Below are 18177 nucleotides of genomic sequence, written 5' to 3' on the forward strand. Positions count from 1 at the left end.
TCAAATCTATCATGGTGAACTATGAGAAAGAATGCAATTGATGATGGTGAAACCTTAGCCCAGGAATCATGATTTGTAAGAGTATGATAATCAAGATGAACTCAATGTTTAGGATAAGGAAAAATAATCAAGAGATTTAGATGGTGGAGGGATCCAAATGGTGAAAAAGATGTGCAACATAAAGAAAAAATTAAGATGAAGCAAGTGATGAAGAAAAATAGGAGAAGGTATTTAAGGGAATACAGGGGATATGAGCAGTCACAATAGGAAAGGTAAGTAGAGTGATAGGGAAACATATGTGGTGTGTAGGAGGATGGTGCAACATATCACTAATTAATCATAACCTCAGTTTGGAAAGGGAAATAGTATACACAAATTTAAACACAACCTGTGGAGGAGATTTAGGGGGATGGAATTGGGTAGGAGATTGGGATGACATGGAGAGATGGGAATCATGGTAGACAATATTTTTGAGGAAGCAAGGGTAGAGAGGATTGATGTGATGTAGGAAGAGAAGGTGTAGGAGGGGGCTAGTATGGATATGTGACAAGGTGGTATGAACAAGTAAATTTCTGTATGGGCCAAAATGGTGAGAGATGGGATACACTTGAAGCTTGAGTGTAGGGTACTTCATAAAGAAGTACCACCATGTAGTGTGAGCACTTTATTTGATATAGGAATATTAGGGGGATTGGAAGGTTACTAGGAACATCAATCATTTTTCCTCAATATTACATAGGACTGACTGGAACAAGCATGGAAGGATCATCCTAGTATCACACATGAGTCCTAGAGAAATTATTGTGGAAACAATGATGGGTGATCCAAAAGCAAATGATATTTCCCAATTGTATCATGTGATCATAAATGAAAACAGGTTTGGAATACACAAGGGTGATATCTGATTGAATCACAAGCAAAAAAATAATTTGGTCAAAACCTTGCTTTCGAGTTACCCCAATCAAAGCTCACCATGATATAAAATATCATTGTGACCATGAGGAAGGAACAACTAAATCACTTGGAAAAGATCCACTCGAATAAAAATATAAAAGACCCAATATCAAAAGAAAGAATAAATCCATGAGAAGTAAGAGATTAGGATAATTAGATACTGACAAGCCAATGTTAGGTGTGAGGAAGGATTCACCTGGTAGGAACCTAGTGGTAGTATATATAGGACAATGACATAATTGGAAACTATAACTTCCTATGGACAACTAACTAGTGATGTGAGGTTTTTCTATAATACTTGAAAATGTAAAAGTAGGATTATACAATGTGAGGATAACTCAAAAACTATGATAAACATGGGAGTGGGTGTGCACATGATGGGGAAAAGCTCAAGATGAAGAGGTAGCATTATATAGTATGTTTATTATTACATGCGTATGATACATATAATATTGTTATTGTTACAAGGGTATGATACATATAATAATGTTATTTTTACAAGGGTATGATACAAAGGATAAGATACACCTGATATGATAGATGTGGTATGGTATAGGGATGGCGTAGATGTGCTAACCATGGTAGAATACACGATCCGAGTAGGTTTTCCAAGCCAAGGGATGTTGAAATTATTTCATGAGTTGCTGGTTTTTGGGGATGAAACTCTTAGAACACCTTTAGAAAATGGGAAGATGGGTGATGAGGTGTAAAAGGGGTTATGGGGGGGATGTAGGTCATTGATAGATAATGAATAGGCTAAGTACACCCAACACCTATTTTCTAGGTTTTCACAAGGGTAACTATCCAAGGCACTTGAATTGCCAAGTTTTCACCCTTAGACACTTATTTTATTTTAATATTTTTTAATTTTATTTTCTCTTTTATTTTCACTTTAAGGTAGCAGGATACACTGAGGTTTTTAGGCATAGAATTTCTTGAGGTGAATGATGTTTGTGGGGTCATTTAAGACTTCACCTTCAAGTGTCAATAACTGATAGACCCCTAAACCAAAAGATGTTGTGACCACATAAGGATCAAGCCATGTGGACTCAAACTTGAATTTTCCTTTCTCAGTCAACTTAGACCTTCATGTTTTCCTTGAGGACCATATCTCCTTCTTGAAATTGGCATAGATGGACCTTCCTATTGAAGTTATGCTTGAGGTGATTCTAGTAGATCATGAGATGATCATAGGCCTATTGCCTTTTTTCATCAAGTAAATATAGCTGGCAAGTCTAGCCACTCTGTAATCCTCATTTGATATCTATCCTTGAAAAGAAATGCATAAGGATGGGAGTTTAACCTCAATAGGTAATGCTTCTTTTCTGCCATAAACCAAGGAGTATGGGGTTGTGCCTATGGATGTATGGAATGAGGTGTGGTAGGCCCATAGGGAGGGGTTGAATCACAAATGCCAATCATGGAAAGAGTCATTGACAACTTTCTTTAGGATTTTGAGTAGGGTTTTATTAGTTGCCTCCACTTGACCTTGTGGGAAGTATGGGCTACAAAAATGGTGAAGGATATGAAGGAAAGTGCATAATTCTTCCATATTGAGGTTTTCAAAATTATCTCCATGGTCAATAAAAATGGTAGCTAGGATGCCGAAGTGACAAATAATATGATGAAGGATAAACTTGGACACTTGAACTCTTTTGGTAGTGAAAAGAGGAATTGCTTCTACCCATTTAGTGAAATAATCAATGGCACTGATTATCCACTTGTGTCCTTTTGAGGAGAGAGGTGTTATAAAACCAAAAATGTCTAAAACCCAACATGCAAATGACTATGAAAATGTAATAGGTTGATGATATTGAGTTGGGGCTTAGATTAGATTAGCATGTTGTTGATAGGGTAGACACCTTTTTACAAATTCAAATGCATCATGCTCTAGAGTAGGCCAATAATATCTAGCCTATAGGATTTGCATAGCTAGAACTATTCCACTCGTGTGAGCACCACAAAGTCCAACATGTACCTCTTTGAGAGCTATTGCAGCCTTTTTTTGGTCTAGACATAAAGAGAGAATTTCATGTTGGCCATGGTGATATAGGGTTTGAGCTATGATAGTGTAATGAGATGCTCTATGAATAAGGTTTTGTTGTTGGATTCATTAAAAATGGGGAGATATTATACCATTTAGTAGGTAAGCATGAATTTTTTGGTACCATGGAGATTGGGGAAAAACCAAGATGCATACCTATTTTGATTCATCATTCTTGTATGCAGGCTTGTGTAGCTGCTCAACTAAGAATTCATACTATGTGGCCTCTCAAGGGATCTCTAAAAGTGAACCAATAATGGTCATGGCATTTGTAGCTTTGTTTTGCAATCTATGTATCTATGTGAATTGAATCTGAGTAAAATTTTTCTTCAAATGATCTATCAATTTCTTGTAAGGTTGAAGCTTGTCATCTTTGGTCTAATATTCATCCAGATGCTACTTGATAATAAGTTGTGAATCTCTGAAGACTTGTAGCTTTGTGATGTTCCATTCAACTACTATTTTGAGCTTTTCAACAAGGGCCTCATATTATATGACGTTGTTGGTACACTAGAACTATAGTTCAAAAGATTTAGGAATGTAATCACCCTGAGGGGTGACCAAGATTATGCCAACTTTGAAGCCATGGGATGTGTTAGATCCATCAAAGTATAACTTCCAAAGTGCTTGTTCTTTTATTAAGTAGAGGTGTTCATTTGGGAATTCCATAATGAGAGGATGATCCGCAACCAAAGTGCATTTGCTAAGTGATCTACTATAGCTTGGCTCTTGATAGCCTTTTTCTCAACATATTGGATGTCAAATTTGCTGAGAAGCATGACCCATTTAGCCAGATGCCCTATAAGTGTTGTACATGACAACACATATTGTAATGGATCAATTTTGGATATTAGTTGCACAATGTGGCTCAATATATAATGATACAAATTCTAAGTGGCAAAGACCAAAACTAAGAAATCCTTTTTCATTGGTGTATAATTGAGCTCATACCCCACTAGAGTATGGCTAATGTAGTAAATAGCCATCTCCTTTCCTCATCATCAAGTTGTGCTAGAAGAGCACCTAGTACTGTTGGGTCAGTTGTGATGTATAATATGAGTGGGCATCCTGTAACTAGAGGAACCAAGATAGGTGGATTAGCCAAGTATTTCTTGATTAGTTCAAAATTGCATTGACAAATAGGGTCCCACCTAAAATTTTGATCCTTTTTGAGTAAATGTGTAAATAGTTGACACTTATCAGTGAGTTGGGAGATGAATCTCTTGACTGGTTGTAGTTTCCCTTGGAGAGAGTGAAGCTATCTGAGTGTCTTAGGAGGAGCCATATCCATGATGGCCTTGACCTTAGTAGGGTCAATCTCAATACCATATTGTGATATAATGAATCCTAGGATCTTTTCCAAGGTAACACCGAAGACACATTTCTTGGGGTTGAGCATGAGATGATATTTAGCCAATTGACCAAACACTTCCTCGAGGTGAGATAAGTGATCAAAGGTATTAAGAAAATTGAATAGAATATCATCTAGATAATCCTCAAGAGTTTTATGGATTAGGTCATGGAAAAATGACTATCATGGTGCACTGATATGTTGCCCCAATTTTCTTTAATACGAATGGCATCATGTTGCAACAAAATGTCCCCCAAGGGGTGGTAAACGTTGTCTTCTATTGATCTTCCTCTACTATCTAAATCTAATTGTATTTGGAGAATCTAACCATGGGTGACAAAAGCTAATGGCTTGTGGTGAGTTCAATAATCATGTCTATGTTTGGCAATGGGAAATCATCCTTCGAGCAGGCTTTGTCGACATCTTTGAAGTCTCTGCAAATCCTAATATCACTAGAAGGCTTTGTGATAGGTATCATGTTGGAGATCTATTTTGAATAATCAACCAAGAAAATGATCTTTTCCTCCAATAGTTTTTCTGACTCTACTTTAACTAGTAAAGAAACCTTGGAATGCATCTTTCAAAGTTTTTTCTTGACAAGCTTAGCCTTTGGATCCACAACCAAATGGTGTACTACTAACTTGGGTTCCAACCAAAAAATTTCTTGATAGGACCATGCAATGAGACCAACATTTTCATATAGGACTTGGATGAGAAGTTTTTCTTGTTCGAGTGGTAGAGATGTCGCATTATATGTGATCTTTGGTACGTTGATAAGACTAATGTTGACTAGTCTAGTTTCTTTTTTCAAGACTAATGATATTATAGGCCTACGATCTTGTGGGGGAAGGACAAAATCTCCATCCTTGGGTGCTTCTAAGAGGTTTTCACTATTGGATGTATCCTTTATTTTATTTTCATTTTTTTAATCATTCACTAGTGCTCCAGAGGATCAAATGATGGCTTTATTTTTCTTTTGTTCTTTTTTGTTTCTTTTTTTAGTTCAAGATTATGACTAGAGATTTCCTCCTCCTTGAAGTAACCTGCTAGATCTAGCTTATAGACATATGATGGTGGTGGTAGCATTCATTTATGTGGTGTTTCTACTCCCATGGATCTAAGGAGTGTGTGCTTGATAAAGATTTTGTGAACATGGACAACACTTGGTTGGTCCCAATTAATGACTTCAAGGTGAGTCAGTGGTAAGTCTATGAGATTTAGGGATAATTGGTAGAGTACAAATGCTCCTAGGATAATTTCATCAAGGAAGATATCATCATATACTTTCTTTTCTACTTCCTTAAGAATGTCTTTGACCTCAACGAGACTATTTTGGATGTTTATGAAGGCATGACCTTCTTTTGTGGTACCCCCAATTATGGGGAGTCTGTAGCCTAAGCCTTTCTTTTTCTTTTCTTTGTATTCTTCTACAAGATAATTAATGCCTAACTCTAGATAGCCTAGACCACTCCCTTGATAAACCCATTGCTTGGTAGCAAGGCGATGTGACCATGGGTATTTTTGTTTGAGGTGATCTATAAGTTCTTCACTTTTTGGAGGTGGCTCGTTATATAGCCATGTACTAATGTCTAAAGTGGTTTTCTCTTCATTGAGGATACCTTTGGTAATAAATGTGGTAGGGCCTAGTTGTCAAAGCTAAGGGGTTGTATCTAGCTTTTGCCCATGATGTGTTGGGCACCCTTGAGTATGTAGGTCAAGTGGTAAATCAGTGACAATAAAAACATTTGTGAGATTGTACTCTCTGCAACCTTGGTAGTTAGTCTTAGCTATGGAATGAGTGGAGGCTAAGATGGTATCCAAATTTTGGTAGGTGCCAAAACAACTAGCCATTGTGTGGCCAATTTTGATTCCAAGACAAAGGTTGGTGTATGAAGCTTCAACTACATCGCAATAAGCAAACGTTTCAGGATCTACGTGGATGGTTACCTCATTGCCATTATGCAAAAACTTGATGCACTGATGATATATGGATAGAACAACCTTCTTGGTATGAATTCATGGGTGACCAAGGATGATGTTGTATGGGAGGTTAATATTAACTATGTGATAGACTATTTCTTGAGTGGCTAGGCCAACTCTTAGGGGTAGCAAGATGGTTACTTTAGTGGTGTGCTCTAAGCTGTCATATGCTTTGATGGTAATGACCTCATTAAGGATATCTACCTCAATGTATCCTTCTTGTTTGATGAAATTTAAAGTACATATATTTAGAGCCAATCCATTATCTATCATGACCTATTTGACTATAAAGTCAAAAAATATGATAGCTATGCGAAGTGGAAGTATATAATCAGGTTCAAATACTAGGATGTTAGAGGTTTTAAAGGACATACACATGATGTGGAAAGGTATTCAACCAAGTTGCAAACCTCAATGGCATTAATGTCAGTGAGGATGCATGACTCATGGAGAGTATTGTCAAGGATCTCTTGACTAAGTGGGCTTGTTTGTAAGAGATCTAGAATGGAAATCTAAGCTGGCATGTTTCCAAGGTGTTCCAAGATGTTATATTGTGGTCCTAATGGGGGTGGTCCTGATGAAGGTGGTATCAATGGTGTTTTTATAGGTGGGCCATCTATGTTGAGTGGAGCCCATAAAGTGGTGACCACACATTGGGCATTTGGGCCTTTGATGTTTACAACATTGATAGAAGGCTCAACTTGTGATATGCATTTGATGAGGCTTCCATAGTCCAAGTATGCTAAGGTATAGTTTTGAGACTTATCTTGGTTACCTCCTTATTTTTTTTGAGTATTTTTGGTTTGTTATTGATAGGAGTGTTTTTAGGTTCTTTTCCTACATTTGTGTTATAGGGAGGGAAATCATTTTGTTATATTAGTAATCTTGTATTTGATTAGGCTTGTCCCCCCACTATGATCTCTTTTTAATCAATAAGGTCTTCGACATAGTCCTTGAGTTGCATGCACTTGAGAGTGGTATGCCCTTTGACATGATAGAATTTTCAAAACTCATTATCCTTATATTGGGATGCCCTAGACTATGGGTATGGTTGTGTCTGAGCTATGCTACCACTAAGACTAGGATCCATGTCCTTTATTTGTTTATTCTTACTGAAACATGTGGTAGGTGGTATGAAATGATGAATTTCCTAAGGATGGATGGAAATAAAAAGGATGCAAATAAGTGTATATGAGGAGATGATTTCTTTAGGTATGAATAGGGTGGAGAGATACTTTCTAGGATGCAAAGGAGAGCCTGTGGAAATATTCCTAATGCTATCTGGGGGCCTAAATGATATGGTACTAAGTGAAAGAGAGTATGTTTCCCTTATGTGTGAACTCAAACATGTGATGGTGATATGAAATCCCTAGGGTAGCCTTGTGACCTTTTGGGAGCCAAATGGGGACCAAGTGTATAGCCCAACCTTTTGCTCAAGGTGATGTGAGACACAAGTGTCAATTTATCCTAAACAATGCTTAGCTTAAGGATAACTATGATAGTGAGGAGGGTGGAGAGTTCCTTTTAGGGAAACAAATCTTAGTGAGGTGATACTAAATGTTTTGAGTGATGAGTAAATAATGGAGGATACTTGTGCTTATGATGCTTGTTTTGGAGGATTTCTGAAAACCTAAGGTTGATGAAAAAAGGAACTAGTACATTTGGGCTCATTTTTTGACCTTTATTGGTCAAAATTTTGACCTAGTTTTCGACCAAACTTCGACCAAATTTGACCAACACATTCATCAAAAAAATTTTGGTCAAAAATTTGACCAACCAACTGGTTGGTCAAAAACTTTTGAAGTTGATAGCGCATTTTCTGCCAAGCATTGGTCAAAATTTTGACCAATGCTTGGTAGAAAACTATTGGGCATTGGTCAAAATTTTGACCAATGCTTGGTAGAAACTTGTTAGGCATTGGTCAAAATTTTGACCAATGCTTGGTAGAAAAGTGTTGGCCATTGGTCAAAATTTTGACCAATGGTTGGTAGAAAAGTGTTGGCCATTGGTCAAAATGTCGACCAATGGTTGGTAGAAAAGTGTTGGCCATTGGTCAAAATTTTGACCAATGGTATGTAGAAAAGTGTTGGCCATTGGTCAAAATGTCAACCAATGGTTGGTAGAAAAGTGTTGGCCATTGGTCAAAATTTTGACCAATGGTTGGTAGAAAAGTGTTGACCATTGGTAGAAATTTTGACCAATGCTTGTTCAAATTTTTTTTGGGGCTCATAGTTATTGAGGTCCACTTCAGCAATGGCACTTCCTATGAAATGGCCATCTAAAACCTTTCGAATGAGATAATGTGTTATGAGCTCTTCATCAGTGGGATGGAATGTGAATCTAGGAGGCAGTTGTGCATGATATGGGTGATGCACAACTGCCTCTTGGATTCATGTTCCATCCCATTGATGAAGAGCTCATAACACATTATCTCATTAGAAAGGTTTTAGATGGCCATTTCACTGGACGTGCCATTGCTAAAGTGGACCTCAACAACTATGAGCCTCAGGGAGGGTTCAATTCCCTCCTTTATTATTCACTATGCATATAATCCCATACACCCATTTGATCTTGAACGATGACATGTACTGAATGTTGAGTGTCTGTGCTGAGTACTCCAAAACCATCCATTTAATGCCTTCATCTATACACAATGTCTTTCTAGTTTCTTTAATTCTACTCACACACCCATTTCATTTCATATGATCATCTAAAAATTGTGTCACTCTAAGCTCTCAACTATTTCCTCTTGATTGATCATCTCATAACTATTGGATGAGAGGTTTGGGATAAGCTATAGGCATCTATCAAAATTTTGGCTAGATTTTGATCTAGGATATAGTACTAGAAGCTATATTTCATGCCAGTCAAAAAATCTTCTTGGCCATGGCTTGGGGCAATATGAACCAACCAGATGAATGCCACATTCATGTTTGATGGAGAAAGCCTTCCTGAGAAAGGGGAGAGTTTTGTGTTGACCACTCAGTTGATGTTCTCCTAAAGCTACATGCCAGAATTGCCAAGTTGCCACTTTAAGCCCACTCACCATGTTAGATTGTTAGGCTGACTTCTCTAGTCAGTTCACCAAGCTAACAATTGAAGTATGCTTACCAAGTTGCCTCTCTAAGTTCACTCACCAAGTCTACCCCCTAGGCCAACTCTCTAGGTCAGCTCGCCAAGTCACCCCCACTTTCCCCACCAACTCGCCACTTTAAGTCAACTCACCATGTCAGCTCACTAGGTTGACTCCCCTAGTCAACTCACCAAGCTGACAATTCAAGTATGCTCACCAAGCCAACTCTTTATGTTCGCTCACTAAGTCTACCCCCATTGAGTTGCTTCTCTAAGCCCACTCACCATGTCAACTCACTTGGTCAGCTCACCAAGTTGACTGTTCAAGTACACTCGTCAGGTGGACTAGCCAAGTCATGTCACCAAGTTGACTATTCAAGTACGCTCACCAGGTGGGTTCACCAAGTCGACTGTTCAAGTACATTCACCAATTTGACTTTGAGTTCACTCATCAAGTCACCCCATCAAAGCACCTCATCAAGGTCATTATTTAAGTCAGCTCACCAAGTCACCTCTATAAGTGGCCTCACTAAGTCGGCTCACTAACTTGCCCCACCAAGTTGCCAGTTTAAGCCCACTCACCATGTTAGATTGCCAGGCCAGCTCCCCAAGTGAACTCGCCAAGTTGACAATTCAAGTACGCTCACCAAGTCGACTCTTTGAGTTTGCTCACCAATTTTTCCCCCTAAGTCAACTCTCTAGGTCATCTGTATCCCCTGTTGTAGGTGGACTTGATCTCTAGCAAGCTTATTTTGACTGTATCTTTTATTTTCAACAATACCAATATTTTTAACTTGGCCTAGCCCCATCCTATTAGATGCTTGATCCATGTCACTCTGCTAGTAATGAATAAGAATATCATGTGTATTAAAGATAAATCACTTGAGCTAGAAACTGTATCCACCTTTATGAATCTAAAATATGACATAGCGAAAAGTGGAATAGTTTCGATAGAAAAATATTATGAATGAGCCAACTTTAGCATCAAATGTCTGAATAACAATCAAAGTATACCTCAAATTCATAATATTTGCAACAATATAGAGACCTTCCTCTTCATTGACTATCTACATTAGCCATTTGATTAGATGTACTTTGAGAATTAATGGAATGGTTCCGAGATAGCAATGACCAAGAACCAACAAAGAAAAATCTAGCTAGGAAAAAAATGACTAATAAAAATAATTTTGAAACTTGAAATTTTAAAAAATCATTTTATCTTTGCCCCTAGATAAAGAAATAACTCTAATAGTAACAAAGATCAACATGCACTTTAGCTTAGAAAATGAAAATCCATAGAAATCAAATCTTTAACAAGTTATAAAACCATAATAAGTTCAAGGCCATTCATCCACTGAATCATTATTTGACTGCTCAATACATTGAATTAATAAACCTAATTAGTCATTAGAAAACACACCAAATGCTGAGTGTGAATGTACTTGGCTATGCTTCCATTATCATTGATCAAAAGAAGACCAAGTATCTGCATTACAACTAAAATGGCAATTAAAATCTTATAATTAAGAGAGCTCAAAATTTCAAAGAAAACCCTCATATTATTCCTAGAATTGGCATAAATTATGGCTAAATCTAACTTGCATAGCATGTCAGTGAAGTTGAACTATGTGCAAAGGAAGTGTACCAATATTTTCCCCTTTTGAAACCATTTGAAATTAAAGTTGAAGTGAATCATCTTCAATCAAACTTTGTGCTGCTCCGGGGTGACTAAACAATGCCTTCATTATATGCACTGTATTTCCTTCACTCACTCTATTAACTACCTACATAAAGCTAGTATGATGTTGCTAGCTAATAAGCATGTAACATATCCAAAATCTGGTTTCTTGCACCAAGCATAAGCTATATAAAAAAAATATGATTGTAGAAGTACTAATAATTCACATAAATCACTGACCATGAGGAAATTATTAGGAAAAAAGGCTATTCAATAACCACTTGGGGGACTCTAGAATAAAGAAGAGACCTTCCTGAAAATATCATTCATGACACATATAAGTGGACCAATGTTGAGTTTCCTCAAATGAAAAATAATGCTATGATTTTTATGAGACGTCAACCTAGATGGAGACCATTTACTATTTATTGTGATATTTTATTTGATGAAAAAATGTAAAGCACATTACCTATAATAGAAAGTTTGCATCATGATACCAACATTCCAAGAAGATATGCTCTTAGTATCCTAGCGGTTATTGAAAACTGTAGAGGAGTGAAGTAACAATGAATCTCATATTTAATTTGCATAAAATAGGAAGGACAGGAAAAATTTCAATAGTTTTCTTCAAATCTTAAATTACACCAAACAAATTTGCATAAAATGCCAAGTGGCCCCACTGCTTTCTTTTAATGTTTTATTTGTTTGACACATAGACAGCTTGTTCCTATATCAGGATATTGTGATATGGCCCAGATGAGAGCTCATTGTTAGGCAAGTAGATAGTTGTGCTAATTAATATACGAATCCATATCTGATATGCTTGTTTGTGTATTTGGTGTGTTGGGGGGTGGGGAGGAAGTGGTTATATTTTAATTAATCAAATGGTCTACACTCGTCTATTTTTTGGCATATGTTGTATGTTAGCTGTATTATATCTGGGGTTTTATAAAAGATTGTTCTACCTATGTTCAATGCCCTTCTTCTATCTATGCCCATGTGACATAGATAGAAGGTCATTGAATAAAATGGCCATATAGTATAAATATTCCTTTTTAGCTTGGTTCTTAATAATTGGTAAAATCTTTATCAATAGGGTATCGATGCTGCCATTCCCCTCGTTTTCAACATATATGGCACAACTCTTGGTTTCCCTACTTCTATTAGTTTCATTCCTTGTGTCTTTCTGTCCAAACCAAATAATCAATATGCTCCTACAATTTAATGACCACAAATCAGTAAAAGTAAACCACTAATATTATCAAAAAATAATTTTTTCAGAAAATAGTTTTTTCATTATAATACAAGTCCATAAAAACATAACTTGCAGCAAAAGAGTGATTTCATGAATGTTTTCCACAAATATTCTGTTGAGCATAAAACTAGAGAGAATCAAACTATTCTATAGGCGATCATGCACTGGCCAGACTAATTCTAGGTTTATCACTAATTCCAAGTTGAGATTTTATTCATCTTTTTGTTGTATTCTAGAAAACAAAAACTCTTGTAATCTTATCCACTTTAAAAGCATGATACAAGAAAAGTAAACTTGCTACTTTAAAAAGCATCAAATGCAACTAGTGTTTTTTCTACTTTTATGGATGTCTCAAATTCATCATTTTCACCCTATCATATATTTCAAAGATCTGTTTGAAAATATTGTGCCTACACAAAGATCTTGTAATTTTAAGTATAGATAAGATTCTAAAGAATTTTGAATGTAGGAAGCCTAGCACAATACCTTCTGCCTAATAACCTCCCAAAGAGGTCCGAGGGTGGGATGAAGGAAGACAAGGAAAGGTGGTCCAGAATTGAGGTACAAGGTATTATCTTCAACCTGCTACAATTCACAACAGGTTTAGGAAATCATTTTTTTGGTAAGCAAGAAAATCCATAAATATACAGAATTCACTAAAACAAAGCAGAAGAGTATTACTCTATTGTATCTGGATACATCAAAATGTCACAGGCCAAGAATTAAAAATTCCAAGCAGGAAAATATCAGAGACTGAAGATTTACTATATTAGTGGATATTTTTGTTTGTTGATTCATCTAAAACCCACCTCAATTAACTACTTATTCAGATACTACATGTTGGTATGAAACTAAGATCACAGTAAATAAAATTTGATTGCCCCAAGAACTGAAGTTTTAAGGAAGTCAAAGTATAACCTTCAACATTTAGTACATAGAGGTTCATGTTATTCTTTGATTCTTCTAAAACATGCATCAGTTTTCTAGTTTTTCTTACCTATTGTTGAGTATGAACCTAAGATCATGATATACTAGGACAATTACTTGAAGATTTTGCACTCAGACCAAACATAGGTGCATGCTTTAGACTAGTAATGGAGCCCTATGTCACTAAAAGAACTAAAAGGAACAAATTGGTAAACCAATCATAGAAGTACTAATGAAATTTTAAAAATGATAGCTATTCCATTCCAAGAATCTATCTCATCAACACAAAGCTTAACCAACTTAAAACTAATACAAACTGATCAAATCAGCCAAGACATCAAACTCTTTTAAAAATAGAGTGCAATAAAACCAAGCGATCTCACCTACCACCTCTCATCCACCACTACATCATACACATGCTTAACCACTAGAGCTAGTTCTAGTTGAATAGTAATAAGGTCTTTTTGTTCCTTAGTGCTCACAATACTCTTGGTGTGTAACATTTTCTTGAAGGTACCCCATAGAATCAAGAGAATCACCATGAGTGTGGATGGCATGCAATAATGTTTGGTATATGATAGCATACCATTCCATGTTTCAAGGATGTCAACATTGAGATTTGTTGGTCAATACATTGATAGTTATTGAAAGGGGGTTCAAATCACATATTCTATAGATTTGAACAGACCATTGTTAGACAAAGCTATGAAAAAAAATGTCATAGGGAGTCAACTAAGAATTTGGTGCAAAAAGAGTTGGACTATTTATTTAGAGGGGTAGATAGATTGGAGGTGCATATTGATCAAGATTTTAGTAGATTTAGATGGGTTATTGGTGACCTTATTGTGGATAGATGCCTACCATATGAAAGATATTAATACCTTGTACACTATGTTGCACAAAGTGATCATGAAGTGGGCATGGAGAGTGTCACTCAAGTTGTGACAAATAATGAAGCTATTGGAGTAAATGAGTTTTTCATTTCTCATACTTAAGTTTACTTAGGCATTATTAATTGATAATTAGGTGTATTTAGTTTTCTAGCAATACAATTACATCTACCTACTGATTCATTACTTACCATCATAAGCAAGGCACATTTGTACATTTTTTCATCATCTCATTACTATTCATCTTCTTGGTGAAATGTTTTTCTCACATTGTGAAGGTTATTTGTAGATTGTGCTCCTGGGAGGTTATTTCTCCAACATTGTTTTAGAGACTTCAATCTATATCTCCTTTCATTGAGAGTTTTTCATTAGCCTAAATTTTTTAGGTCAAAGGAGTTTCTGATTGTCAATAGATGTGTCATTGCATTTGGCGCATCTCCATCTATTGTTGTTTTTGTTCTTGTTCATTCCAATTAATTGATCAATCTATTAAGATTTCTACTTGAGTGACGAGAGTAAATTCCTGTCTATGTTTTCTTGCAGGAACATTTTCTAGTATATTCAATGATTGCATTATTTTGGGGTGGTATGTTTTTCCATTGGCATCATACCTACTTGAAGTTGTGCATTAGCTACACTTTATTTGGGCACATCCTTTTATTGGAACACTACTCTTATTGAGTTTTCATTGGCAATTCAAGTGTATGTCAGTCAATTACCACTTTTCACTTTGCAAGGATCACTTATTATGTCTAATCAAGGACTTACAAATTATTTGCAATGAGTCCCTTTTGTGCTTGACCAGCAGCATTACCTATTGTCCAAAGCCTTTTTTTTGTGATTATGTAGTTTTATAATCTAAGTTGCATTTGATTTGGAAGACTCTTCATTGCATAGTTTATATACATTGAATCACATTTGATTTGTTTCTAGCCCTTCACATGGGGATCAACCACTTATTATGTCCAGTACCATATTATGTTTTTTAGTCATACATTTGTGAAGAGAAATCAATCCCACATATTCATTTTAATGGTTGGCAGATTAATATATTGAGGTTTCATTCTTTATTGCTGCACATTAATTGGCAACTTGTTCCCTCAACTATTGGTAGTGGCTTCAATCATTTATATATACTTTCCTTTCTATAAGCATGTATATCATTATAGGGGACAATTATCTGTGTTTTTTCACACATAGTACTAGTTGCCCCCCATAGTATCCATTTGAGCTTCTCCCTCTTCATTGCTCATGCCCATATCCCCCACACATTCTTCATTGAAAAGCATCCACATTTTTTACTTTTCTAATGTTATAGTCTTATGCACAAATATTTCCTTTCCTCCATTTGGGGTTTGGTATTGTTTGTCAAAGTATTCGTGATGGACCCCACAAGCACATGTTGCTTGGCACACTTTTATCCCATATGAATAGCAAATAGATTTCTTTGGCGATATATATCCCTTGATATCCACAATGAATGGTGAACTAAAAAGAAGTTTGTAGGCATTATTGTGTCTTGGTGTTTAGTGCACAAGGGATTTTTTTGGCTACTCATGTAGCTTGAAGTCACAAGGATAGTTGTATGTAGCCATGTGGTGATTTGGAAATGCCTTTAATAGGCCTTTTTCTCAAACTAGCACAACTTTTACAAATGGGGTCCATTTTTGGAAACTCATATACCATTAGAAAATTAGAGATTAGAGACCAGAAAATCTTTTGTCCAAGCAATAAAAAAATTGTGGACATAATAAGGGCCATAACTAAGAACATCTCTGATTGACTATTATAAAGTGATTAAGCTAAAGCTTTTGTTAAGTTCTAAAAAACACACTTCAACTTAAATCCCATGAGAGGACCACAAAATATAGATCCAAATATTGAACATTTCCAAGTGATGTCCTCCTAACAAAGAACCCAATGAACATAAGCTATATCAATCATTTGCAGGCGAGGCCAACAAATCCAACTTTCAGGCATCAATATACATTTATATTTACATTAAATATGGATAATCAAGCTTTACAATGCTTGCAAACTCAAGAACAACTACATGCTCCCCATATTAAATGGTCTAATTATTTGTGGACTTTCACATTTATAATCGAGTACAAGGTAGGGAAGATAAATGTGGTTACCAGTGCTTTGGTTCTCAAAGGATTTCATGTACAACTATGACTAATGAGGTGCCAAGTTTGAAGCATCTCAAGGATGTATTAAACTAAAATCCAGCCCTTCAAGCCACTAATAATCCTTGTAAAGAATCAAATATAGGCATTATGAGTTCCCATTTGGACTTCATGATGCATGATATATTTTATTCCAGAGAAAAGAAATCGTGCTGTCCTCAAGCTACCACAAGGAAGACCATATTATGCGAAGCACATGCTAGTTAGCTATCATAATAATATGGGAGAAATAAAATCCTGCAGCAACTAGAAGAGTGTAAATATTTGTCTTCTAAGACTTGAGATATTGTGATCTAAATGAACAGATGTTACATTTGAAAACTTGCCAAGCTTAGGCAACTAAGACTAGGTAAAATATTGATACTTAGTATCTTGGAAAATTTAAAAACATAAGCAATGTATTAGCATGGATTTTATATTGAGTCATACACAAAGGTTTTGATGGTATATTTTGGTCATTGTTGTGGATCAATTTTCCAAGATCTCTCACATTGTAGCTTGTGAATACCACAAAGATGCATCTTATAAGGAGAAATGAAATTCTGAGTCATGCTTGGTATAATTTATGGAAGAAGCCATGAGCATGACCACAGTGCAGTTGTGGATGTTATTCTCAGGCTTAAGAGCAAAAAAAACTGATTCATTGAATGCTAGGAAAGTTGTTGCACTATTTCCTCAGATACAAATGAAGACTATGGCAATGGTTTTATGCATAATTTGCTTTAAAAATTCAGTTAATTGCTTCACTAAGTATGTCCCTTTGAAAATGGTGTATACCCACTCTTGTAAAGAGTTCACACAGCAGAACTATTTTTTAAGGGATGAAGAATTTATTTGAAACCATGAAAAAGGATATTTAGAAGTGACCAAATACTGAAACCTGTGAAGAGAAGTCTCATAGGAGGATGCTAAAAAAGGCAGAACATAGTCGTGTTAGAATTCTTTTAGAATAAATGAGAGGGGGGGCGAATCAGTTATTCAAGGTCCAAATGCCCTATTAATACATTTTTAATGAATCCATACCCTTTTCATCTGTTCAAACTTAAATCAGTCATATAAGCAAATTATTGTAAATCAACATGCAAAGATAAAAGATTCAAGATCAACACATGACACAATGATTTACGTGGAAACCCAATTTGGGAAAAACCACTAGTAACATGCTACTTGATTCTCACTCTTCTAAAGTGATGCCCTGTTAAAGGCTTACAACACACTGTTAAATGTGACCTTGTTAGAGGATTTCACCAAACTGTTAGGAATGGGCCTGGTTAAAGGTCTTTAGAACATTCACTTGGAATGTCACCCTCTTAAAGGATTTATCTAATGGCTATCAAACCAACCTAAGTCCATAGGATTTATCTTACTATTACAATTGCTAGAAAGTAACGATAATGGTCTTTTGATCTGACATAACTTACAACATACTTTGCAGATTCATATCACTCTTTCAGTTCAATCCTTATGCTTGGCTTCAATCACTTCAGCTCTGACTGCTTGTTTCCCTCTCAAGCTTCGTCTCCTTGAGTCTTATTACTCATTCTACCAATGTAATCATTCTTGTGGTCATCCATTTAAACAGAGTTCCTGTGCTTTCTTCTCCTTAGCACATTCTACAACACTTCATGCTTTTATGCTTGACCAGGGCTCTCTCTCTCACTATCCCCTTTTTTCCACTTTTTTTTCATTAACTTATGTCTTCTTATATAGAAGTTTGATTTTCCTTTTGCCGCTCAATTTTTCCTTTCCAATCTTAGGGTTTCAAAATGGATTAGGTAGGATACAATGTATCTACCCCATATCTTGTTCTCTTCTAGAAACTTTGCCAGTTGTATCT

This window comes from Cupressus sempervirens, chromosome 5 (genome assembly GCF_028749045.1).
Source record: "Cupressus sempervirens isolate cs-2001-9-10 chromosome 5, ASM2874904v1, whole genome shotgun sequence".
Lineage (NCBI taxonomy): Eukaryota > Viridiplantae > Streptophyta > Pinopsida > Cupressales > Cupressaceae > Cupressus > Cupressus sempervirens.